The sequence below is a fragment of the Corythoichthys intestinalis genome, chromosome 14, assembly GCF_030265065.1.
Source record: "Corythoichthys intestinalis isolate RoL2023-P3 chromosome 14, ASM3026506v1, whole genome shotgun sequence".
Classification (NCBI taxonomy): domain Eukaryota; kingdom Metazoa; phylum Chordata; class Actinopteri; order Syngnathiformes; family Syngnathidae; genus Corythoichthys; species Corythoichthys intestinalis.
Window position 1 is genome coordinate 41267404 of NC_080408.1, and position 21740 is coordinate 41289143.

The 21740-nt window shown below is 38.2% G+C and overlaps 1 protein-coding gene across 1 annotated transcript in view; it reads left to right on the plus strand.

Annotated features, from left to right (window-relative positions):
• Window positions 1-21740, plus strand: part of LOC130929689 (semaphorin-6B) — a 101962-nt gene that overhangs the window by 28756 nt on the left and 51466 nt on the right. The window lies entirely within an intron of this gene.

Consider the following 21740-nt stretch of genomic DNA (forward strand, 5'->3'; position numbering starts at 1 on the left):
ACTGGTGGTACCTTTCATGCTTTTATTTTTTCATTTAAAAAAAAAAAACAGGTCAAACCATGTGATGTTCAAAAGGTTTTTTGGACAACTTGCCCTAGCCCAATTATTTACCCTAAACTTAACTAAACACAGGGGTATTGCGGATATTACGATAACTAGATAGTAACCTTTGCTATGTTGGAAGTCATTTAATGTTGTGAATCAACTGTTAAAGTTGTTAAAATTGCTCCCATTATAGCATTAGTTCCCTTTTGTCTACTTACGACATGAGAAAGTTTTAAAACTGTTTCATAATTCAAAGATAGGTTCAAGTCAAGATTTTCCTGATTTAGGAGTATTTTGGATAAAAAGTTACTTAGATTCGCTAGGAAGGTTCTCTACAACAGAGCCTTCCTGAGAAGTCTACTGCTTTAAGATGGCGGCTGTTTCCTAACGCCGACGAGTCTATCATTTCGCATCTAGTTCTCTATAAATGTGCTAATGCCGTCGAGTCTGTCATTTCACATCTAGTTCTATATACATGTGATATCTACCGTCGCATCATGTGGGCGTAGTTTGTAGGCTGTCAGCTACAGTCAGGTATTGTGGGAGCTCCTCCCCACTCCCGCTCTGCGCTCTCTGTGAGTCCTTGTCTCTCAGACTTTTCTCGCATCATTCAACCAACGTAGTAACCCATAGTAATGCATGCCTTTACGTCGTTAGTAATGGAAACGGCATTGCAAAGATGAGAAAAGTAATTAATTAGATCACTAACTACTGGAAAAAAAATAACACCGTTAGTAACGCCATTATACTCTAACGCCATTTTTAACAACACTGATCATAATTACAATCATCATCGTAATGACAACATCAAAGACAACAAGTCGTTTCATGCGCAAGACTTTATTAGTATTAATACAGTAGTAATAGTATTTTTGGAGCAGTGAACACATGAAAATGCAGAGATAGGAAGAACATACCTTCCACAACACAGTGGCAACATGGCTACATAAACACCCGGTCTTTGTGGTGGCACGGGCTTGGTTCCACATCTGCCTTCATGAACATGTTGTCCTCCCATGTCGTGATGATGGCAGATGGATGGGGTTTCCTAATTGTCTTTTTGGGGGGATTTTGATACGTAATGCCACTCAAGCTCCACTGTTGTTTTGGTTAGAGTAAGTGTAAAACGGAAGTCGCGAGCAGAAATGAGTAAGTAAAGCGGAAGTAACTCGGAAACCTGTCTATAGAATTTTTTGAGAGAGACATGAAATCAATGCACTTTATTAAAAATAGGGCCAATACCTTTGCCAGATATGGCCCTTGGGCCCCCACTTTGACACCTGTGGTTTAAACAAAACGTAGTGGCATAGACTTCATAATGGTATTGACGGGTCAATTCGGCCAGCCACTGCGCAGCGCCTTCAAGCAGGGGGCCCATCCCACAATCCGCATCAGTTATTCACAGTCGCAGCGATTCAACGCCGGATTTAGGATCAAAGTATGAAAGCTGTACCGCATACAAACAGGAAGGATTGTCTCAGGAGTGATTTGTTCGAGGGTTCAAGGTAATTATTAAATTTTTTCGTATCATGAATGCATTTTGAAACGTTGTGAAATAAATCAATGGGAGAAAATAACAGCTGCAGCATTGGCATCATAGTTCGCAATGTTTACGTAAAATAAATGCTAACTGCCCGGTTTGTGCTCTTTTAACAAAGAAAGACTGTTTTACGTCCATATCTGTAAAGAATTCAGGGATTTTAGAATTGATTCACAAGAATTTCAACGTAAAAAGCTCTTTGTTGTGGTAAGGCGGCGCCACAGTGACTTAAAGACGAGCAGCCCGTTCGACATATTTACGTAAAATAAAGAATACTGCCCAGTTTTTTTTGCTTTTAACCAAGAATCGAGACAGTTTTACGCCCATATCTATAAAGAATTCTGGGATTTAAGCATTTATTCACAAGAATTTCGATGAAAAAAGCCCTTTGTTGTGGTAAGGCGGCGCCACAGTGACTTAAAGACGAGCAGCACATTCGACATATTTACTTAAAATAAATGCTAACTGCCCATTTTTTCCCCCACTTTTAACTAAGAATCGAGACTGTTATACGTTCATATCTATAAAAAAAAAATTCAGGGATTTAAGCATTTTTTCACAAGAATTTCAATGTAATAAGCTCTTTGTTGTGGTAAGATGGCGCCACAGTGACTTAAAGATGAGCAGAAGATTCGACTAATTTACATAAAATACTGTAAATCATACTGCCCGTTTTTATGAGTTTGTTTTTTTGTTTTTGTTTTTGCTTTTAACCAAGAATCGAGACTGTTTTACATCCATATCTATAAAAACTTCAGGGATTTAAACATTTATACACAAAAATTTCAACGTAAAAAGCTCTTTGTTGTGGTAGGGCGGCGTCACAGTGACTTAAAGACGAGCAGCACATTTGACATATTTACGTAAAATAATTTATACTTCTGTTTTTATGTGCTTTTAACCAAGAATCGAGACTGTTTTACATCTATATCAATAATTGAGGGATTTAAGCATTTATTCAAAAGAATTTCAATGTAAAAAGCTGTTGCTGTGGTAAGGCGGCGCGAGACTGTTTTACATCCATATCTATAAAGATCTGAGGGATTTATGCATTTATTCACAAGAATTTTCAAATAAAAAAGTTCTTTGTCTGTGTTTCCACTTGGTGAGTTTTGACGGCGATAGGCCCCCTATTAATCAGCCCCGTGCCCGTAACCTGTCAATACCATTATGAAGTCTCTGGTAATGGATAAAGCATTTTTTAAACATCACGTACATACCGATTACCAACGATGCAAAATGAGCCAGTGGGCTATCGCCATTTAAGTAATTTGTGCAAAAGTGAATGGAGAAAAGCATATCTTTCGAGCTGACTACGGCTCTAAATCAATTCTCTTCCATTTGGCATGCCTACAAAAAGGCAGACGGACGGACACCTCTGCTACGCTTGGTCAAAAAGTCATTCCAGATTCTCTTCACAATTTCCCAGTATTAGCATCCAATAAAAGACTGCTGTAAGTTCATTAATAAAGCTTTATTGCGAGTGGAATGCAGTTGTATGAAGGTGACCCACTTCTCCCAGTTTAGCCCATGTCTGTGTGGTTCTACCCTCAGGCCATTTGACTTAATTCAGGGATTTAACCTGCTTACGGTCTTCCAGGATGGGATGTGTTCAAAGAGAGAACAAATATTTAGTTTTTCTTTCATTTGACTATATTGAATTCCACAGACGAACAATGATTGAGAAGAAATTGTAACATTTTGTTCTTAAATGTTTCTTCTTTGTTTGATGCACTGATGTCAAACAATCTATAATGATTGGCAATGTGCCGACAACCTGAGGACAAAACACCCCCAGCCCATCCCCCTTCTTGCTCAGAAAGTGGGGATCCCCACCACCTCATGTCTAATATCACTGTACATGAACACTCACTTTTGCATGCATTTGGTTTTGATGCTGTATTTGAGTGTGCCAATCGGCAAAGATACTCATATGTATATGCACGAGAGTGAACCTAACATCTTTTGCTTTTACATCTACTGCAACAGAGCCGTCGAGCTTTGCTATCGGTTGCTACGGTAACAAAGGCAGGAGTGAAGTGGCTGCAGCACCAAAGCACAAGAGACAGTGAAAGGGAGCGCTTTTGCCTGTAGAGCTAATCAAAACCTCAGATCGACAACCACAAAAGAAAACACATTTTGAATGCATGTGAATGTCATCGCAAGGGACACGTACTCTCTGCTTCTGTCACACAAAAGTTCACTTACTACACATGCACCATCGTAAACATAGAAGGATTTTAAAATAAATCAATGCTCCTTTGATTGACATGTGAGCTATAGCACTAGTGAAAGATAAAAATGAATCCATTTTCTTGTCATATTCAGAGTCACGGGTGAGCTGAATCTATCTCGGCTGAATTTGGGAAAGAGGCGTGGCGGACTTGTCGCTAGTCAATAAAGGGCATATATGGAAAAAGGAACATTTCATTCACATTCATGGACAATTTGAAGTGCTCAATCTACTGAAAGGGACAGACAACAGCTGGCATAAATCACCTTCATGTGAAAGAGGTTTGCTCAAAATATTAATGTTTGCAAATCTGACATTTCTTAGACTTCTAATAATGGTGAAAATGTTTAAACACCGCTTACGAGTGCTGTCATTTTGAGATGTTAATCATACCCAGTCATAAACATTGACAGACTCGAACACAATTTATATTGTCTTAATAAGATTATTTTCTTAAATCTAATCTTAACTTTTTCTCTATCTTGTTTTAAGTATTAAAGACTAGTTAACAGATTAATGTGTCAGATTATTCCATTTACTTAAGTATTTATTACTATTTTTCCTTTATTAAACCTATACATCTAAAACTTGGTCATTTTTCACTTAAATCAAGAAAAATTTGCTTTTAAATAATGGGGCCATTTTGTGATGTAATCATACCCAGTCATATACATTTGACAGACTTGAACACAATTTTTTTATGCCTTAATAAGATTTTTCTTAAATCTAATCTCGAATCTAAAATAATCTATCTAATCTATATCTAATCTTAAATCTGGTCAAATAGTTATTTTTCTATCTAGTTTTGAGTATTAAAGATTAGTTAACAGATTCATGTGTCAGATTAGTCAATTTACTTAAGTAAATTAATTAAATTAAGTAAATTATTTGTCCCTATTAAGCCCATACATCTAAAAAATTGCTTATTTTTCACATAAATCAAGAAAAAAAATGCAATATCTGTTACTGAATTAAGAACATATCTGACATCTGAAAGCTTTTTTTAAAGATTAAATATACTTATTTATTGCTTTAAAACATATCTGTTAATCTTATTTTCAGCTAGTTGTTTTTCTTATTTCAAGAAATCTAAGTGAGTAAAGTTTACTTGAAACATTTGCAGATGATTTCACTTATTTATAGTAGATTCACCCTGAAAACAAGACAATTTAACTAGTTTTAAGTAGGTGTTTTGTATTTTGCAGTGCACAGGGAAGAGTAGGCACTGGCAAAAAAGCCAGCCACCTTCTGCAAATACTGGCTTTTATTGACAATTTTCTTCACTTTTACCTATCATCACAGAATCTAAAATGGACTCAGGGAAGAATGACGTTCTTGAAAAGACTAACATGTCAGGCAACTCTGTAACTATTATGACAGTATTCTCTGTAGAGTCCTTCCAGCTTCTGAAGGTGAACTGATGTTCTATCCATCGCTACATTCCAATCATTCTGGTGGCAAACTCATCTCCAAAGTTTATTACAGAGGGGTCACTTGTCCTTCAAACTGTTTCTATTACACAAGTCTGATCAGTCAGAATCCATTGGGTCGAAATGTCTGTGCTCTGACCATGACACAAAAGAGTCATAGCTAAATAACATAAACAACAATAGTCAAACTTGGCACCTCTGTGACCTCAACATAGATTTTAACATCAGTTAATTGGTTGAAAAAAAATGAACAGTAATATGTGACAGTTCCTGCATTTGGTACTTGGCATTCCCAACAATCACCAACATCTTTCTTGGTTAGCACCGCTTTTTAATTTTTTTTATTTTTGCTTTTAACCAAGAATAGAAACTGTTTTACGTCCATATCTGTTAAGAATTTGGGGATTTAAGCATTTATTAACAAGAATTTTCAATGTAAAAAGCTCTTTGTCTGTGTTTCCACTCGGTCAGCTTTGACGGAGATAGGCCCCTTATTTATCGGCCTCACGCCCCATGTTCCGTCAGTATTGAATGAAGTCTATATGGCTCAATATCAACATGATCATTCGCTGCCAGCCTCTCCCTGTCAAAATGGATTGGACATGTAGAGCCGTCAATGGCAACCAATGAGCAAACTACTGTATGTGCCCTGTATTAATGGCTACGCTGCAGTCTTGTGCTTACATTTTATGCAACCAAAGGCAGTGATTGCCGCATCCCTCTGGCACACTGTTGCCTTGTGTTCCAAAGGGTACTGCTGAGGTTCCTCAGATTTATGTATCATCATGGCTAGTAAATAACGGCCACCACAGCAAGAGATGGAGCACTCGTGTCTCTGTTTTGCAGGATGAAAATGTATCGATCTTGTTCAGCGGCCTCGTACCAAAAATGAGCACGTTCAACAAGCACTTTTGTGATGGGATTAGAGGTAAATATGATATCTATCATGTTGTTGACACATTGAATTATAGGTGATGGGCATGTAGAAATTCTCAGTCTGCTATTTAACACCTGCCTGATCTGTTATGGTGATAAGTGCGTGCTGGACTTAATGAAACAGAGATTGGTCCCAGCTGACGAAAACCAAGCTGATGTGCAAAACCTGAAAAAGTGTAAACAGGTGAGCGCGCTGCTTCCGACAACCTGCCGATCGGTTAATGATGCGAGTATTAGCAGATGATTTGTTAATAGTTTGCTTGATGAGGCAAAATTACACTGCCAGACTCTGTGCATCCCATGATTACCGTGTCAGAGTCACGCCATTTAATTCAATCATAACAACGTGATCTGACACATACTGCGCAACACACGCACTCGCTTCTAATGGCTAGGCTGCCTTCCCTTGATTTTATGATACTGGTTTTATGTTCCTCAGTCTGACACTGCAGGTTTGTTAAGTGTCTTTCGCTCTCCTCCTCAGAACAGCTCTGATTAAAAATATATAAAAATTCTGTTGAAACACTGAGGAGCAGGTGCACAAAGACTGCGATATTTTTCTAGGATCCTAAATAGAGGCTTCTAAATTGCGTGTTCACATTTTTAAATGAGCAGGGTTTGGTGTGATGGAATTGGAATTCTCAGTGGAGGAAACAAACAAACATGTTACCGATTTACTGAAAATAAGTCAATTCCGCAAACATCATGTTACAGAAAAACATAATAAAATTCTGTTCCTGTCTTGTAATCATTTTATTTGTGTTGCTTAAATGAAAAAATGCCACTAGAAAATTAGATATATTCGAAATTGGCTTTTTATCTACGCCCTGGTAATGCAGAAGATATCTGTTAAATGTCATTTCTCCATGTTTCAGGTCAAACTGACTGTACAAAATAAGTAGGAAAATGTACATTGGTATGAAACAGTATCTGAACCTTTTGGAATTTCTCACATTTCTGCATAAAATCACCATCAAATGTGATATGATCTTTGTCAAAATCACACAGATAAAAAACTAGTGTCTGCTTTAATTAAAAACACCCAAACGTTTCTACGTTTTCTTATTTTAAAGAGGATAGTTTGCAAATAATGACAGAAGGAGGAAAAAAGGGTAAGTGAACCATTACATTTAAAATTTTGTGTGTGACCCATCCTGTAGATCTACAGAGCAGTCTGGTACATCGATCAGGACTAATCTTGGCCCATTCTTCTCTACAAATCTGCTGCAGTTTTGTTAGATTCCTGGGATGTCTGGCATAAATCGCTGTCTTTAGGTCCCAATGGGGTTCAAGTCTGGACTTTGACTTGGCCACTCCAGAATGTGTATTTTGTTCTTCTGAAACCATTCTGAAGTTTATTTACTCTCTGTTTTCGATCATTGTCTTGTTGCAGCATCCATCCTCTTTTTAGCTTCAACTGTCTGACAGACGGCCTTTGCTTTTCCTGCAAAACATCCTGATAAACTTTTGATATCATTCTTCCATTAATGATTGCAAGTTGTCCAGGCTCTGAGGTAGCAAAACAGCCCCAAATCACCATGCTTCACGGTGGGAATGAGGTGTTGATGTTGGTGAGCTGTTCCATTTTTCCTCTACCCATGACGTTGTGTGTTATTCCCAAACAATTCAACTTTGGTTTCATCAGTCCACAAAATATTTTGCCAAAACTTCTGCGGAGTGTCCAAGTGCCTTTTTGCGAACATTAAATGAGCAACAATGGTTTTATTAGACAGTAACAGCTTCCTCCGTAGAGTCCTCCCACGAACACCATTCTTGGCCATAGTTTTACATAGAATTGATGTGTGCACAGAGATATTGGACTGTGCCAGTGATTTTCTGTAAGTCTTTAGAAGGCACTCTAGGGTTCTTTTTTACCTGTCTGAGTATTCTGCGCTGAACTCTTGGCGTCATCTTTGCTGGACGGTCAGTGCTTGGGAGAGAAGCAAAAGTCCCAAACACTCTCCATTTGTAGAAAACTTCTCCGACTGTCGATTGATGAACATCCAGACTTTTAGAGATGGTTTTGTATCCTTTTCCAGCTTTATACAAATCAACAATCGCAGGTCTTCAGACAGCTCTTTTGCTTCTCAGCAAGACATTTCTTAGCAGGTGTGTGTTTTATGGTGGGCAGGGAAGCTTTAAACCACTCATCAGTGATTGGGCACACACCTGACTTAAAATGTACGGTAAAAATTGGTTTCAATTGCTCTTTAAGTCTCCTTAGGCAGAGGGGTTCACTTACTTATTTTCACCCTTCTGCCATTGTATGCATGCTATCCTCATTAAAATATGAAAACCTATTATTGTTTGAGTGGTTTTAAACAGTTTTTTTATCTGTGTGATTTTGACAAAGATCAGATCATATTTGATGGAGATTTTATACAGATATGTGAGAAATTCCAAAAGCTTTAGATACTTTTTTCATAACACTTTACATATATATAAGCATTAGAAAGTACAACAGTAAAGAAAAGTGGAAAACAGAATTTCCAAGTCGTGACCACAAACCCAAACTTTTTGGGAAACAAAATTGTTTTTACATGTCAATGCGACGAAACAAACAAGGAAATGCCACTTAGAACCTGGGAACAAAATATGTGCAACATGGTGTTCGGGAGAAGCCAGCAACTAGATAAATGGGAATTAGATGTAGAATATTAATCCATCTTGTCGAACGTTATTTATTGTGGCAGCCCACCTATGAAAGAAAATGGACTACTAGAGGCAAACATCATATGTGACAGTTCCTAAAATGACTTACTAGATGTAAGGAAATAACAGTTTAGATGAGGTGTTTTGTTGGAGTGTGAAAGGAAAGGTGAACCGAAACGCATGAACACAAAATATGATCGGTAATAAAAAAATAAATTATTTACTATATGAACACAAGGTACAATCAAAAAAATGAAACATGGTATTTATGCAAGGACCTTATTTCAAGTGGTTTCACACAATTGCTTTAAGTAACTATTAAGTTATGTAGTTAAATGAAAAATGTCTAAATGATTTAAGTGAGACTTAATCAACCAATTTAACAAGTTAAGAGATTCTTATTCAAACCCATGTACACATGTAAAATGTGTGACATCCTTTGTTTTCTTATAAAAGGAGTGTTGATTTTAAATATTCATCGAGATGTTGTTAACATTCTGGTTGAGTGGGGCACCCTCGTGCAGAACATGGGCCTAACTGGCAAATGCACCTTGCTGTTGCGCTTGGAAGAGGTAACAGAGGGACTTTAAATCCCTTAAGTAAGCACAGAAGTCCGGCTTGCAATTCAGTGCTTTTTTTTTTTTTCAAATGAACACACTCCACCTATTTACAGACAACACTACTTACAGTCGTGGTGTCACTTCATCCACAAGTCTTTGTGCCTGTTTTGTTTTCTGACACGTCCACTTAAACTGGGTGTGATTAACTCTGCTAGTACATTTAACTCTGCCAGGTGTCTGTGTTCAACTCCCTTAATTGAAAGCACGCTAAGAGCAATCATAACACTGCTAGCGTTAAAACAACACCCATATCAACACCAATCAACTCAAAAAAAATTTACCCCCAAAAAATCCACTCCACAGATTTTGCTGTGTACAGCAACCTAAGAGGGACGAAAGTCATACAATTTTGGCAATCATGTTACATATATAGTAAGCAATGCTTTTTCATCAGTGTTTTAATTGACTCTCTTACATGATAAATACAACAACGGGTTCAGTAATTTGCAAAAACAAAAAGCTAATATGTATATACAATGAAAAACACCTATTTAAAATTTTTATTTTATTTAATCACGTTACATATATTAAGCAATGCTTTTTCATAAGTGTTTTACTTGACTCTCTTCCATAATTAATTCAACAATGGATACAGTAATGTGTAAAAACACAAAGATAATGTGTATATACAATTAAAACCACCTATTTAAAAGTTATAATCCCCTTACGTATATATTAAGCAATACTTATTCAGAAGTGTTTCATTAGCGTACCGCATGTAACACCACACCTTTGCTCATTAACATTCATGACATTCGCAACTGTTGCTAGGAGAGTCAAACTCGCGTTTGTCCCTCATGCTAGATGCATCCTAGTGTACGGACGAAATGTTTACTGAGCTAAACCTACCAATTCTGTCCCAAAATGATGTGTCAGTTGCTGGTAAAGATGTGGAAGGATATAAAAATGTTCAGTTAAAGAAATGGCATGAGTGTCGCGGGCTGAAAAAGACAGGGAAAAGAGCCGACCTAATCCAGAAGTATCTTTATTATTGACATCTTTTTCTTGTGTGCATTGCCTTACGCCACTGACAATGAAATTTTACTGCTTCAACAAGCTATCCTTTACCACCATATGCCCCGTCTTTCTTATATATTATATTCTCTAGTTGTCTTACATGTCTGACCGTTCTTGGGGCTAATTTACATGGCTATTTTTGTGTAGCAATCGCAAATGCTACTCAGTGACAGCCAAAGAACACTTTAAATTTTTTCATTAATAACAAATCTTAATTCTATTAATCTATTCACAATTCCGCCTTACTAAGGTTGTTTCTTTACAGCAGAAAAACTAAAGCTGTTAAATCTAGAGCCTACCTGTCAGCATGAACAGGCTTACTACAAAAAGATCAAGACCAAACATGGCTAATTTATTCAAATATCCGTATTGTAGAAAAATAGGCCTAAATGACTGTTGTAATATATAAATACATTTTTTCAGGTCATTCATTGTCAGACAAAAGCAGCATGGGAAAACGCCACGCTAAAAAAATAAGTAAAAATAACAAAATGGATTACCTCTTCGGCGCAGGCAATGGATCAGGATTGTCATCTGTTGGACCATGGCCCCCAACAAAATGTTTACTGCATATGAAGGTGAATGGCTTCACCTTGCTGCAATTAAACTGTTTTTTTGGACGTCCGCACAAGTTAATCCATTGTTCACATTTTTTCCTTTTTTTTTGTTTATGTCTTCGGGAAACGTATGAAGAAAACATCCTTCATATGTGGACAGTCGTAATGTCTAGAGTCGTGTCTACAAGTTCCATAGCAGCAGTGTTTATTCGGCATGTTCTTTTTTAAAAGATTACCGGCAGAAAACAAGCAATGCTAGCATTGGTTTTATGCGAGCGCGCTTCTATGTAACCCGCTTCCGGTTTACAATGGTGATGTCACGCAGCCTGGCGGTCTAAAAATAGCATTCGTGCGGTACGCTATTTGCTCTCTTACATGTTAAATACAACAACGGATTCAGTAATGTGTAAAAACACAAAACTAATGTCTATACAGTGTACAATGAAAAACACCTATTTATAAATTTAAAATAGTGCATGTGCATTTCCTGAGTGTACAGAGTAAGATAAAAATAACCAAGTCCAAAAATCAGATTGAAATTAACAAAGGATGACAACTCAACAAGACACACTTGGAGATGATAGGGCTGACAAAAACCGGTAGAGATGAAAATGAGCAGACAAGACATGAACATGAAACAGGAAAATAAGAAATTGTTCAAACAAAACCAAGAACAAAAAAAAACACAAAAAAAACCATCATGACAGTTGCATGAGTCCTTCTTGTGACTGAATCAGTCAACCCTTAGCTCTTTCGGGAGCTTCAAAATTGCATCGCCGAAAAGACGATATTTCAAGATAATGTAATCTTCTCACTATAAGGCGCACCTGACTACAGGTATGATCCGCCACCCACAAAATTTGACATGAAAACGGCATTTGTCCATAGATAAGCCGTACTGGACTAGAAGCCGCAGCTGTCCTCATTGGATGATGAGATATTTACACCTAAGGATATCATCTGGTAACACTATGACAGTGGCATCACAAGACTGCCATAAGACCAAATGAACTACCATGTCAAGAAGCTTCAATTTGGCCATCACTGTTCTCTTGGAGGAGACAGTCAACCTCTTCTGCCACCTGCTGTCAACATTGTTGTCGTCCAACATGCCTCGAAGCATGTATTGCAGTGCTACAGATGTAAATAACAAATCAAAATTCATGTTCTGTGCTAATTATTTCTGCATTTACTGTTCTAGTTGTTTCATTCATTGCTAGTTATGGAATTTGGTAACACTTTATTTGACAGTGGCGCCATAAGACTGTTATAAGACCATCATAATTATGACATAACACTGCCATGAGCGTTAATGAATGCTTATGACAGATGTCATTTTGTGTCATCTGGCAAATTATCTCCCTTTTGAACGGATTTAAAAGATCCGAGCTGGACATAAATGGAGTTAGTGACTTAATTTGCCGGATGACACTTAATGACATCTGTCATAAGCATTCATTAATGCCTATGATAATGTCATGTCAAAATTATGATGGTCTTATGGTAGTCTTATCATGCCGCTGTCAAATAAAGTGTTACCTATAACCCAAATAAATAAACAAATAAACCGCACTGGACTATAAACTGTAGGATTCAAAATGAGGGGGAAAATTGTGGCTTACAGTCCAAAAATTAAGGTAGTTTACTAGTTTTTGCTTCCGGCGTTTCAAAAATTCTTTTTTAATAGGAAAGCTTCGTCATCCCATCCTACGTTGGGCAATCTGTGCTTGTTTACATCATCATTTAAGATGCTATTTAAAGCCGCAAATGGAGTCATCGCAATTCATCTAAGGCTTGATAAATTGTATTTTGTGCGCTAAATTTATCAGTTTGCATATACTCCTCCCAGAATATGCAACATAAACTGTGTGCAAATTTGCTCATTCGTCAGACGCAGTGCTGGGTGTGCCCTTTAGTAAATCAGGCTCCAAGTAATGCTGTGCTTGAAGATTAAGCACCTTTGTCCTGGTGCTATACCTCAGCTCTTACTCAGAAATGTTGGCCTTGACCCAGATTTAATGGTGTACCTTACGGTTCGATTACCTGAGTCAATACACACTCTAATGAGGAGGCTTTATCAATGATAGCCTAAAGGGTTTTGCGGGTTGCCTGTGAACCTCAGTGTAGGGAAGTATGCGTGCGGAAGAGGAGAGACGCCCAAATGTAATGTGACAGTGCTTCTCCATAACCATATGATTCCTAATCTCAGAGGAACACACGCTTCATTTGACTCCTTTTTAATTCCGCACGTCCGTCCTCTCGATCCATTCAACGTATTGGAATTTCATTTCAGTCTTATGCATCCCATTTGGATCACGCCCATGAAATGGCCGTAATGAAATGACAGTGGCAGAGCGGCAAAGCCTGATGGAGAGTCAGATGAAAAGACCCCGTGCCTCCCCTCAGGCTTCACCTGCTCCATCAGATGAGGGGGTGGTTTAGGGATGTCAAACCTGCAATCTCCTGGCTACAATTGTCCCTAGTGTGTGTAGGTGTGTGTTTTGTGCGTTGGTGTGTGTCCACGTATCCGGGTGTGAGTAGGTGTGCGCGCCCATCACGTCCCTGAAGTCTTCAAACAGCTTGTCACTTTTCCAACTGCACACCTATTTATGGCGATGTATTTTTTATTTGAAGAGTGATTCACATCACCGTAGCAACAATCACCTAGTGTTCTTAAACAGAAAATATAGCATTCTTATCACACGCTGAGAGAGTTTGAAAGGTTAAAATAACAGGATGCGGACGGTGATGGAGGAGGCAAAATGAAATGAAAAGAAATAAGCGACTGCTGCAGAGGGAAACATGGAATTTGGCTTACGGGTTATTATTATTTGTCACATCCTTACTTCAATCCCTCAGCTCTCTTTCTGATCATCAAATTTGAGGGGTGTTGCGCAGCAACTAAAAACAAAAACTTTGGTACTGCACCCCTGTTGCTCTTCTGGGTTTTTTTTATTTCTTTATTTTGGTTTTTTTTTTTGCATCTCTTTGTCCTCGTCTAAAGCTTCTACTGTCAAAGCCAATTCAATTTTACACACCAGCTGTTTAGTTTACTCATAGGCATTCTGATAAAACTGAATGCTTCTGCAATAACAGCTTTTCATTGGCCTGTGTGTGCACTTACATTGTGTTTTTGGAACGAGATGCTATTTTAACTTTAATGATAAAGTACCCAAAAACGGTACTCCAATATTGCCAGCGTTACTCTGTCTATGCTGCAATACACAAAAAATCAGTGGTGGAATGTAACGAAGTAAAACTACTTTGTTACTGTACTTAAGCACATATTCACATATACAGTACATATTTGTACTTTTTACAACACTACTTTTCAAATTGTCACTGCTTTACACATTGTTTTTGTTTGTATGTTTTTTTCTCATTGTGAATTGATAGTTTCGTTTTGATGCCACCGGCACAATTGATAAGGCCCGTAACTGAGCACTACTGGTAGCAACACGAGTACAAGCAAGATTAGGCAGGTGAGGAAGATATTGACCAATATAAACCAACAGTGAGAGGAGAGCGCCTTCAGATGGGTGCTGCACACTCTTGTACAGTAGGTGGCGGTAAGCCTAAATTATGCTTCTGCATTGCGGTGACGGAGTAGCAATGGCATAGACCCTACGTCGTCAACGAGCATTCAAAGTTCTGCGTCAAGGGAACGTGTTATTCTGTAATTCACTGCCAATCCACTAGAGGGGTGTTGCATTGTGTTGGTGCAGTTTTGGGGGACTCTTTCCAAATTCCTTGAGTTTTTTCCAGGTTAGACAACAATGGCAACGGAGATGGAACAATTCAATGTGGATCTTCAGCTTATCAACATTGAACAACAAATGTTGATCATAAAAATGTTGACGCGCAGGCGACGCAGAAGACAGTTTTGGAGGTGGTCTATCCGGCTGTTGATGCCGCACAGAGCCTGGCAGTCACATTGCAAATTCAAGCATCGGGTGGAAGCTGGCAAACTGCGTTGTGCAGCGTTTTGTCCGATTTCTTTGCCGTGTCTTACAACCAGCCAGTGGGAAGCCCAAGCAGATTTCTGGCGGCTATGGAACTTCCCAAACTGCGTTGGAAGCCTTGATGGTAAACACGTTATCATAAAAGTGGTGATGTATTAAGTGTGTAAACTGTCTGTTGTTGAACATCAAAACAACTCTTTTGAGACCAAACATGTGCTTTATTCTTCATAAAGTATACTTGAAATGTAAAATGTAAATAAGTCGCAGACTCACCGCAAAAATATGTAAACAATTAATGATAAAGTGCACCAACCAAGAATACGACATAAAATGATAAAAAGCTGTCAATTTTTGGCCGGCTGGGTCACCGCTTTGTGTGGACATTCCCTTCCAAACACACACATACTTGTCTCGGAGGTTCTTCCATTTTTTTATGCATTCACTGACCTTCCAGCAATCTCCTTCCACAAATTGCTTGTCATTTGGCAATGTTTATAATGTCTTGACGAAATATTGTACAGGTGGACGTACTTGTGGACCTCTTCGATTATCCACCTGTTGGCTTGTTCCATTTTTGAGTGTAGCGCTAGAATGTTTGTAAATAGCGGTGATTTCGCGCTGAACAGGAAACAAGAGTCTGAGCGGACCAATCACAGTCCATTTGCGTTTGCACCATGCGTTGACGTGACGCGTAGTCAGGATTTTGTGGAAGTGCACGTCAGGCTACGGCGGAGGATCTCAAATCGGGTCTGCCTTGACGGCGTAGGTCCGCCGCAGAAGCATAAACCAGCCTGTATGCACCTGATAGTTGCTTGCAATCTGACATTTTTCTAAATGTTTTAGTTGTTCGAGCTTGTTAAGCTTCTGTTTACCGTGTGGTCAATTTTATAGTTTGTTTTTTCCATTTTGCACAGTTTTAAATATCATTTGAATATTGGCTCAGATCGCTGTATGTGTATAGATATTTATCACTTTTTTGCATTGGGAGAAAATACTTTTACTTTTTACTTGCAAAGTAAATTTTAAAGCAAGAACGCTTGTAATTTTACTTTAGTTAGGTTTTTCTTTGATACTTGTACTTTTAAAGCAACACTTTGCAACTTTTCAGTTTGGTCGATTTTAGCGACGCCGGTGGACAAAAATGGTAGTGTTTTGCTTTACGGAAGAATGCGTTTCCCATGAGGACGAGTGCACCCCTGAAATGTGTTGTAAAATCATGACCGAATCAAAAATCAATCTCCCGGTCGCCTGCGGATGGATTTCTGTTTCCAGCGGCTGTGTGAAGGATGAATAGTAATAAGGTCATGAATCCAGTTGTGGCTAAACAATAGCATATGACGGTTAGCAACCATGTGGCTTAGTGTGGCTAACCACCCCAACCCCACCCAAACTCGTTAGCGCTGACAAGTTTGGTTGAGGGGGAAGGCGTCACGCCAGCGAGTGAAAGCCAGTCCAATGTTTATTCTGTATATTCTGGTAGCCTTTCTTTTTTTCCTCGTTTTGTCTCTTGTTGCTCTGCCATATTTGCAGCATTCGCGTGAAAGCGTTCGCATTGACTTCCCTCTTCATAATGAATGGGGAAAGCGGGAAGTGGCGTATACTGTAAAGCAGTCAGCACATTTGTAGTTTTTTTGTGTGACAAGGTTCCTGTGTGAGTGAGTACTTCGTCCACCACTGCAAAAAAAAAAGTGATGTTGATTAAGTGGCAGATGATGGATGGATGGATGGATGGCTGGATGGATGGATGGATGGATGGATGGATGGATGGATGGATGGATGGATGGATGGATATTTTCATTATTTTATTTTATTTTCATTTTACTTGTTTAAAAACCTGATTTGTGCAATTGCAATAAATGTTCAGAGTGTGGTTATGAGAATATTAAAACTCATATCTCAAGCATGACTGTACAATAGGCCTATATACTGTACATTTATGACATTTTCCCCATGTAATATATCAGCATTGGCTCTATAAAGTTTGGGAAGCACAAAACAAAGTCCATAAAGGCCAAATGTTCTTCCTCAATTGCTGCCAGCATACCCGTGACCATGTGTGCCCGCGCTGCACTTTTGCCCTTTAGCTCCAAGAAAGAACATTCCCATCATACACACACACATCTTCTCCTTGTTTCCTCAATTTCAACTCAAAAGAAGAAGTCATCCACTTTTGTAGCCCATTACCCAAAATAAAACCTCCATATGTCCATGCAGAAGGACCATCAGCGATACGAACATCACCACCCAAAGTGGCTTTGTATTCCGTGACTGTTTTTGTCCCATTGGAGTGTTTTATGGCTGTGAGAATCCTCTTCAGTTTCAACACTCTTGACAATGGACTGACATTTTGGACAATAGAGCTGTATTACACCCGAAAGCAACAATAGAAGCACTTTAGCTTCCTGGTGCTGGGAGCTTGGTGGCAGCAGTCACACCGCTGCACTTCTGACCCTGTCAGCACTGCTCACACTATTTATTTAACTCATTGATTGCCATTGACGGCGATAGATCTATTTGAACTTGGAGGGCTGGCAGCAAATAATTGAACAGTGACAAATCGTCAATGGCACTGATTGACTTAGGCAGAAATACAGATACTTGTGTAAAAAAAGACTGGTAAAAGTATTTATTCAACTTAAGTTACGTACAAAAGTCATTGATGTTTCTATTCGATGAGAAGAAACCAACTGCCGATAAGTCTGTTTTTTAAAGGGTAAACATGGATGAGGGATCAAGAGACTGTGTAACCCCACATTGGTGACTAAAATAACCCCGCAAAAACAAATTTTGTGTTGTTGCAGTTAGTAGAAAGAATGTGAATTTTCTCAAAAACAGATAAAAGTACTTCAAAAGCTGCCTTAGTACAGTAGTGAATGTCTCTTAGGAGTGGGAACCCTTTTGGTACCTCACGATAAGATACGGTTTGCGATACAAAGATCAGGATAACGATGATCTGACGATGTGGCGATTCAATGATAATCGATACATTGGTCAGGACATCATTCTAGGATATTCTAAAAACAACTACCATAATTTCCCAAATATAACGCGCACTTTTTTTCCCCAAAATCAACTTGTAAAATCATGGTGCGCATTATAAACAGGTACATGGATGGAGACAGAAATAAATATATATATATATATATAAACCGATGTTTTTTTAATTGACACGGCCACGCTGTGTTGAAGAAACGTATGCGACAATCCGTTGCCGACCATTACGGTACGTGACGTCACCATTTTTTTTCCCGGTAATACTTCACTCTGATCGGCCGAATGATTTCGTCCGTGTTAAATTCTGCTTTTTTTCACTTTTCATAAAGCACAGAATTTAGTTTCTTGAACTCATTTGAGTCAACGTTTATTGCAGCTCCGCAACTCGGACCATAACAAACTTAAGCACACAGACTTCCTGTGTCCGTCAACTATATCTGTCCCTCGGGAAACTCAAACCCAAATAACAATAGTTCCTATTGTTACTGTCGTGTCGACAGCGATGAGCGCTCACTGATTTCCGGCTTACGTTCTCACTTTCATTTGACCGTATCAATCCATGGAAGAAACATTTATTCATCATGATGAAACGAGCAAGTTATACAGCAGCCTTTAAAAGAAAAGTCACATCTGTTTTGTTTTCTCCTAGATTCTGGTAAGTTGGAGAAGTTGTCAAATCATATTACTACCGTAAATATTGTCAGTTTATGGTAATGTTTTGAACTACCAATGAGCTATGCTTGTGCTGTGTTTCACCAGTCAGTAAAATGACATTTCTGTATCTGTACACGAGCTCTGTTTTCTTGTATTCTTCTATCTATTGGTGCTAAAATTAGTTGGCGTTATAAACAGGTACAATAATTTCCCCTAGATTTTACAAGTAAATTTGGGGAGCGCATTATACACGGGACCTTATATTAAATTACGGTAATAAACAGAAAAAGAAGCTTCTGCTGTGAATTGGAATGAGTTTATCACTAGTAGACGTCCAATCCATTCGTTCATTCGCTGCCATCCCTCCCACTTCAAACGGATTGAACGTCTATGGCCGTCAGTAGCAGCCAATGCCATGCAATGAGGTAATTTTGGGCCATTTAAGGTCATTTACCTGTTGATTTTCAGTTACTTCCTGTTGATTTTGGGGTATTTTATGGGTCAATTCCTGTTCATTTTGTGTTACAGAACAGGAAGTGACCTGGGAATCACCCAAATGAATAGGCAGTGACTCAAAATCAACAGGAAAGGATCTGGAAATGCCCTAAAATGAACAGCAAGTGACCTATAAATGCCCTGAAAATCTGACAGAATGACTGTGAATGCTCTGGTTGCGAATGACCAAACATTCCCAGTCTAAATGGATTGGATGTTGAGCACCGTCAAGGCAGCCTTAGAGTTAACTGAGACACTATTGTGGTGGAAGATTTTGGTAACAACTTGTTTGTTCCTTTTTATATAAGTGTAACACCATTTACCATTTACCATTTATTATTTTTTTTAAGACATTGACACCTTTTTAAAATGATATCTCGATTCTTGCAGGAGCATATCGATAACCTTTTGGGATACAAAATATCACGATATATCACCATTTCGATATATTGTCACACCCCTAATGTCTTTGTATTGTATTAATGGCTTGCACACAAACCTATACAAGGTTGCCAGCAGGGGCGTCACTAGACCTAATAGAATACTGCGGCACAGCGGGGCACTGGCCAGGGAGCAACATTTTTTTCAAGCACTTACCTATTATAAAAAGTCAGAAAATTACACATAATCAAGCCAAAATACATAGTTTCTGTAAAAACGTGAATTTTTTTTTTGTTTTTCAGTCATCAGTATTCAAAATGAAAATTGGGACATTCCTTGTTGGTATTCAGTTCACCTCTGCTCATGCTCATCAACTTCCATCTTTCCTTTACCTCTTCCTACACTCTGCTGCTCTACTTTGTCTGGAAACAAGTGGGGATATATCACTGTAATTGTTATGTAATTAATCAGTGTTTCTCAACTGATAGGTTGTTACCTAAAAGTGGTTGATGTTCCCTAGGTGGGTTACCTAGCTTACCTCTCTCATTCCTCCTTGCTGATTTATCATTGCTGCTAGCAAATAACTTTCTAATATCCATTTGCAAGAGTAATGTTGTTTGAGTCAAATAGAAATGAAAAATAATTCATCTTGTTAAAGATTAAGGGACTGCAGTAAAAATAAAATGCTTGTCTAACAACTGGAAATTTTGATGAGCGCACACAAAATTGTTAGAGGTTAAATTCCAAAGATAGGCAATTAATTCATAAAGATTGATTCTACTCATTTTGATCATATACACAAATAACCATCAGAATTGATGCAGTTCAAATACCAAAAAATCATATTAACACAATATTTGACAAAGCTGTTGAGTGAGAGCCTTTCACTCGAATCACATTTAATTGTCTTTGTATTCATAGCCAGTTCGCTAAAAGACGGCAGCTAATCTGCTACTTTGATTTCCGATGAGAATAGTTTACCACAGTTGACTTCCTGATCCGTAAAGTTGAACCATTCAAGTTTAAAATTCATGCGAATAGGCGACCAAAAATTAACACAGAGGTAAAAACTAGCAACAAGGATGGGCAGTTTATCTCGCACTAACCTGAAAAGCAGGTGGGAAAATGTCATTTGCAGCCTCAACTGTATGAGTGTCAGTTTGGCACACACACCGTAATATTGATGCTGCATTCACGTGTTGTTGGAGTAATTTAAAAAAATGATTCTCTATTACATTGTGTCTATAAAAAGTGCTAAACAGTCTATACCGTAATATGAAAACGTCAAGGTTTCAAATCCGCAAAAAATTTCCGTCATACCGTCCCTAAGGTATTAGCTATTTTATATGTCCCAAAAATGCTTGGAGAAATCCCTCACTTGCAGCTGCAACGCTCAACCCTCCCCCACCGGTTGTTGCTTAGTGTCAGTGAGTCAGCTATGCTACACGATAGCTGGAGAAAGTGAAACTCTTCAACATTTTTTCCCCCATTGAAAGAAAACGAAATTGCTGGTATGGAAATACTTCAGCTAGAGAAAAACTACCTGAGTGGCTTAGAGTAAGAAGGCCAACCGACATGTAAAACATGTTTGCGGAGGGTGGCTGCCGAGGAGGCAATGCCTCCAATATGATTTAGTATTTATACAAAATTAAAGGTTGGTAAACACTGTTATGAACGTTTCCCACCAGCTATCAGAGTTAACTCCAGCGTGTTTAGTGTGTCCAGCGGTGGTAAAAGGTGTTTTTTTTTTTCTCTGGTAACTGTATTGAGAAAGAGAGTGGATATATAATGTAAACATGATACGAGTCATACACACGTGCTTTTTATGGAAAATAATTCAATTAATTTTGTTCTGGTGATCATAATGTTGAGCTGGGGCTGTGGCTTTAGGCTCACCTAAAGGGCTGCATTAATTTTATTTTAATTAGAATGGTTTTTAAAAAATTGATTTTAACATATGATTATACTTATGGTTCGAATTGGTAATTTGTTTTGAAAAATATAAATCCTGTTCAATTGATTTCTTTTTTTTTTTAAACCCCGATATCTCAAATAAACACATTTTAGACCTGTAATTGCTGTACCATGATACCGTAATATTTTGGTTTAAGGTTATCATACCGTCAGACTATAGTCACATGCCTACAGCATTAAAATAGGCTACCCTTCTTTGTAGCAACCATGTTTTTATCCCACATTATGACTTTACAAGAGATCAGACTTG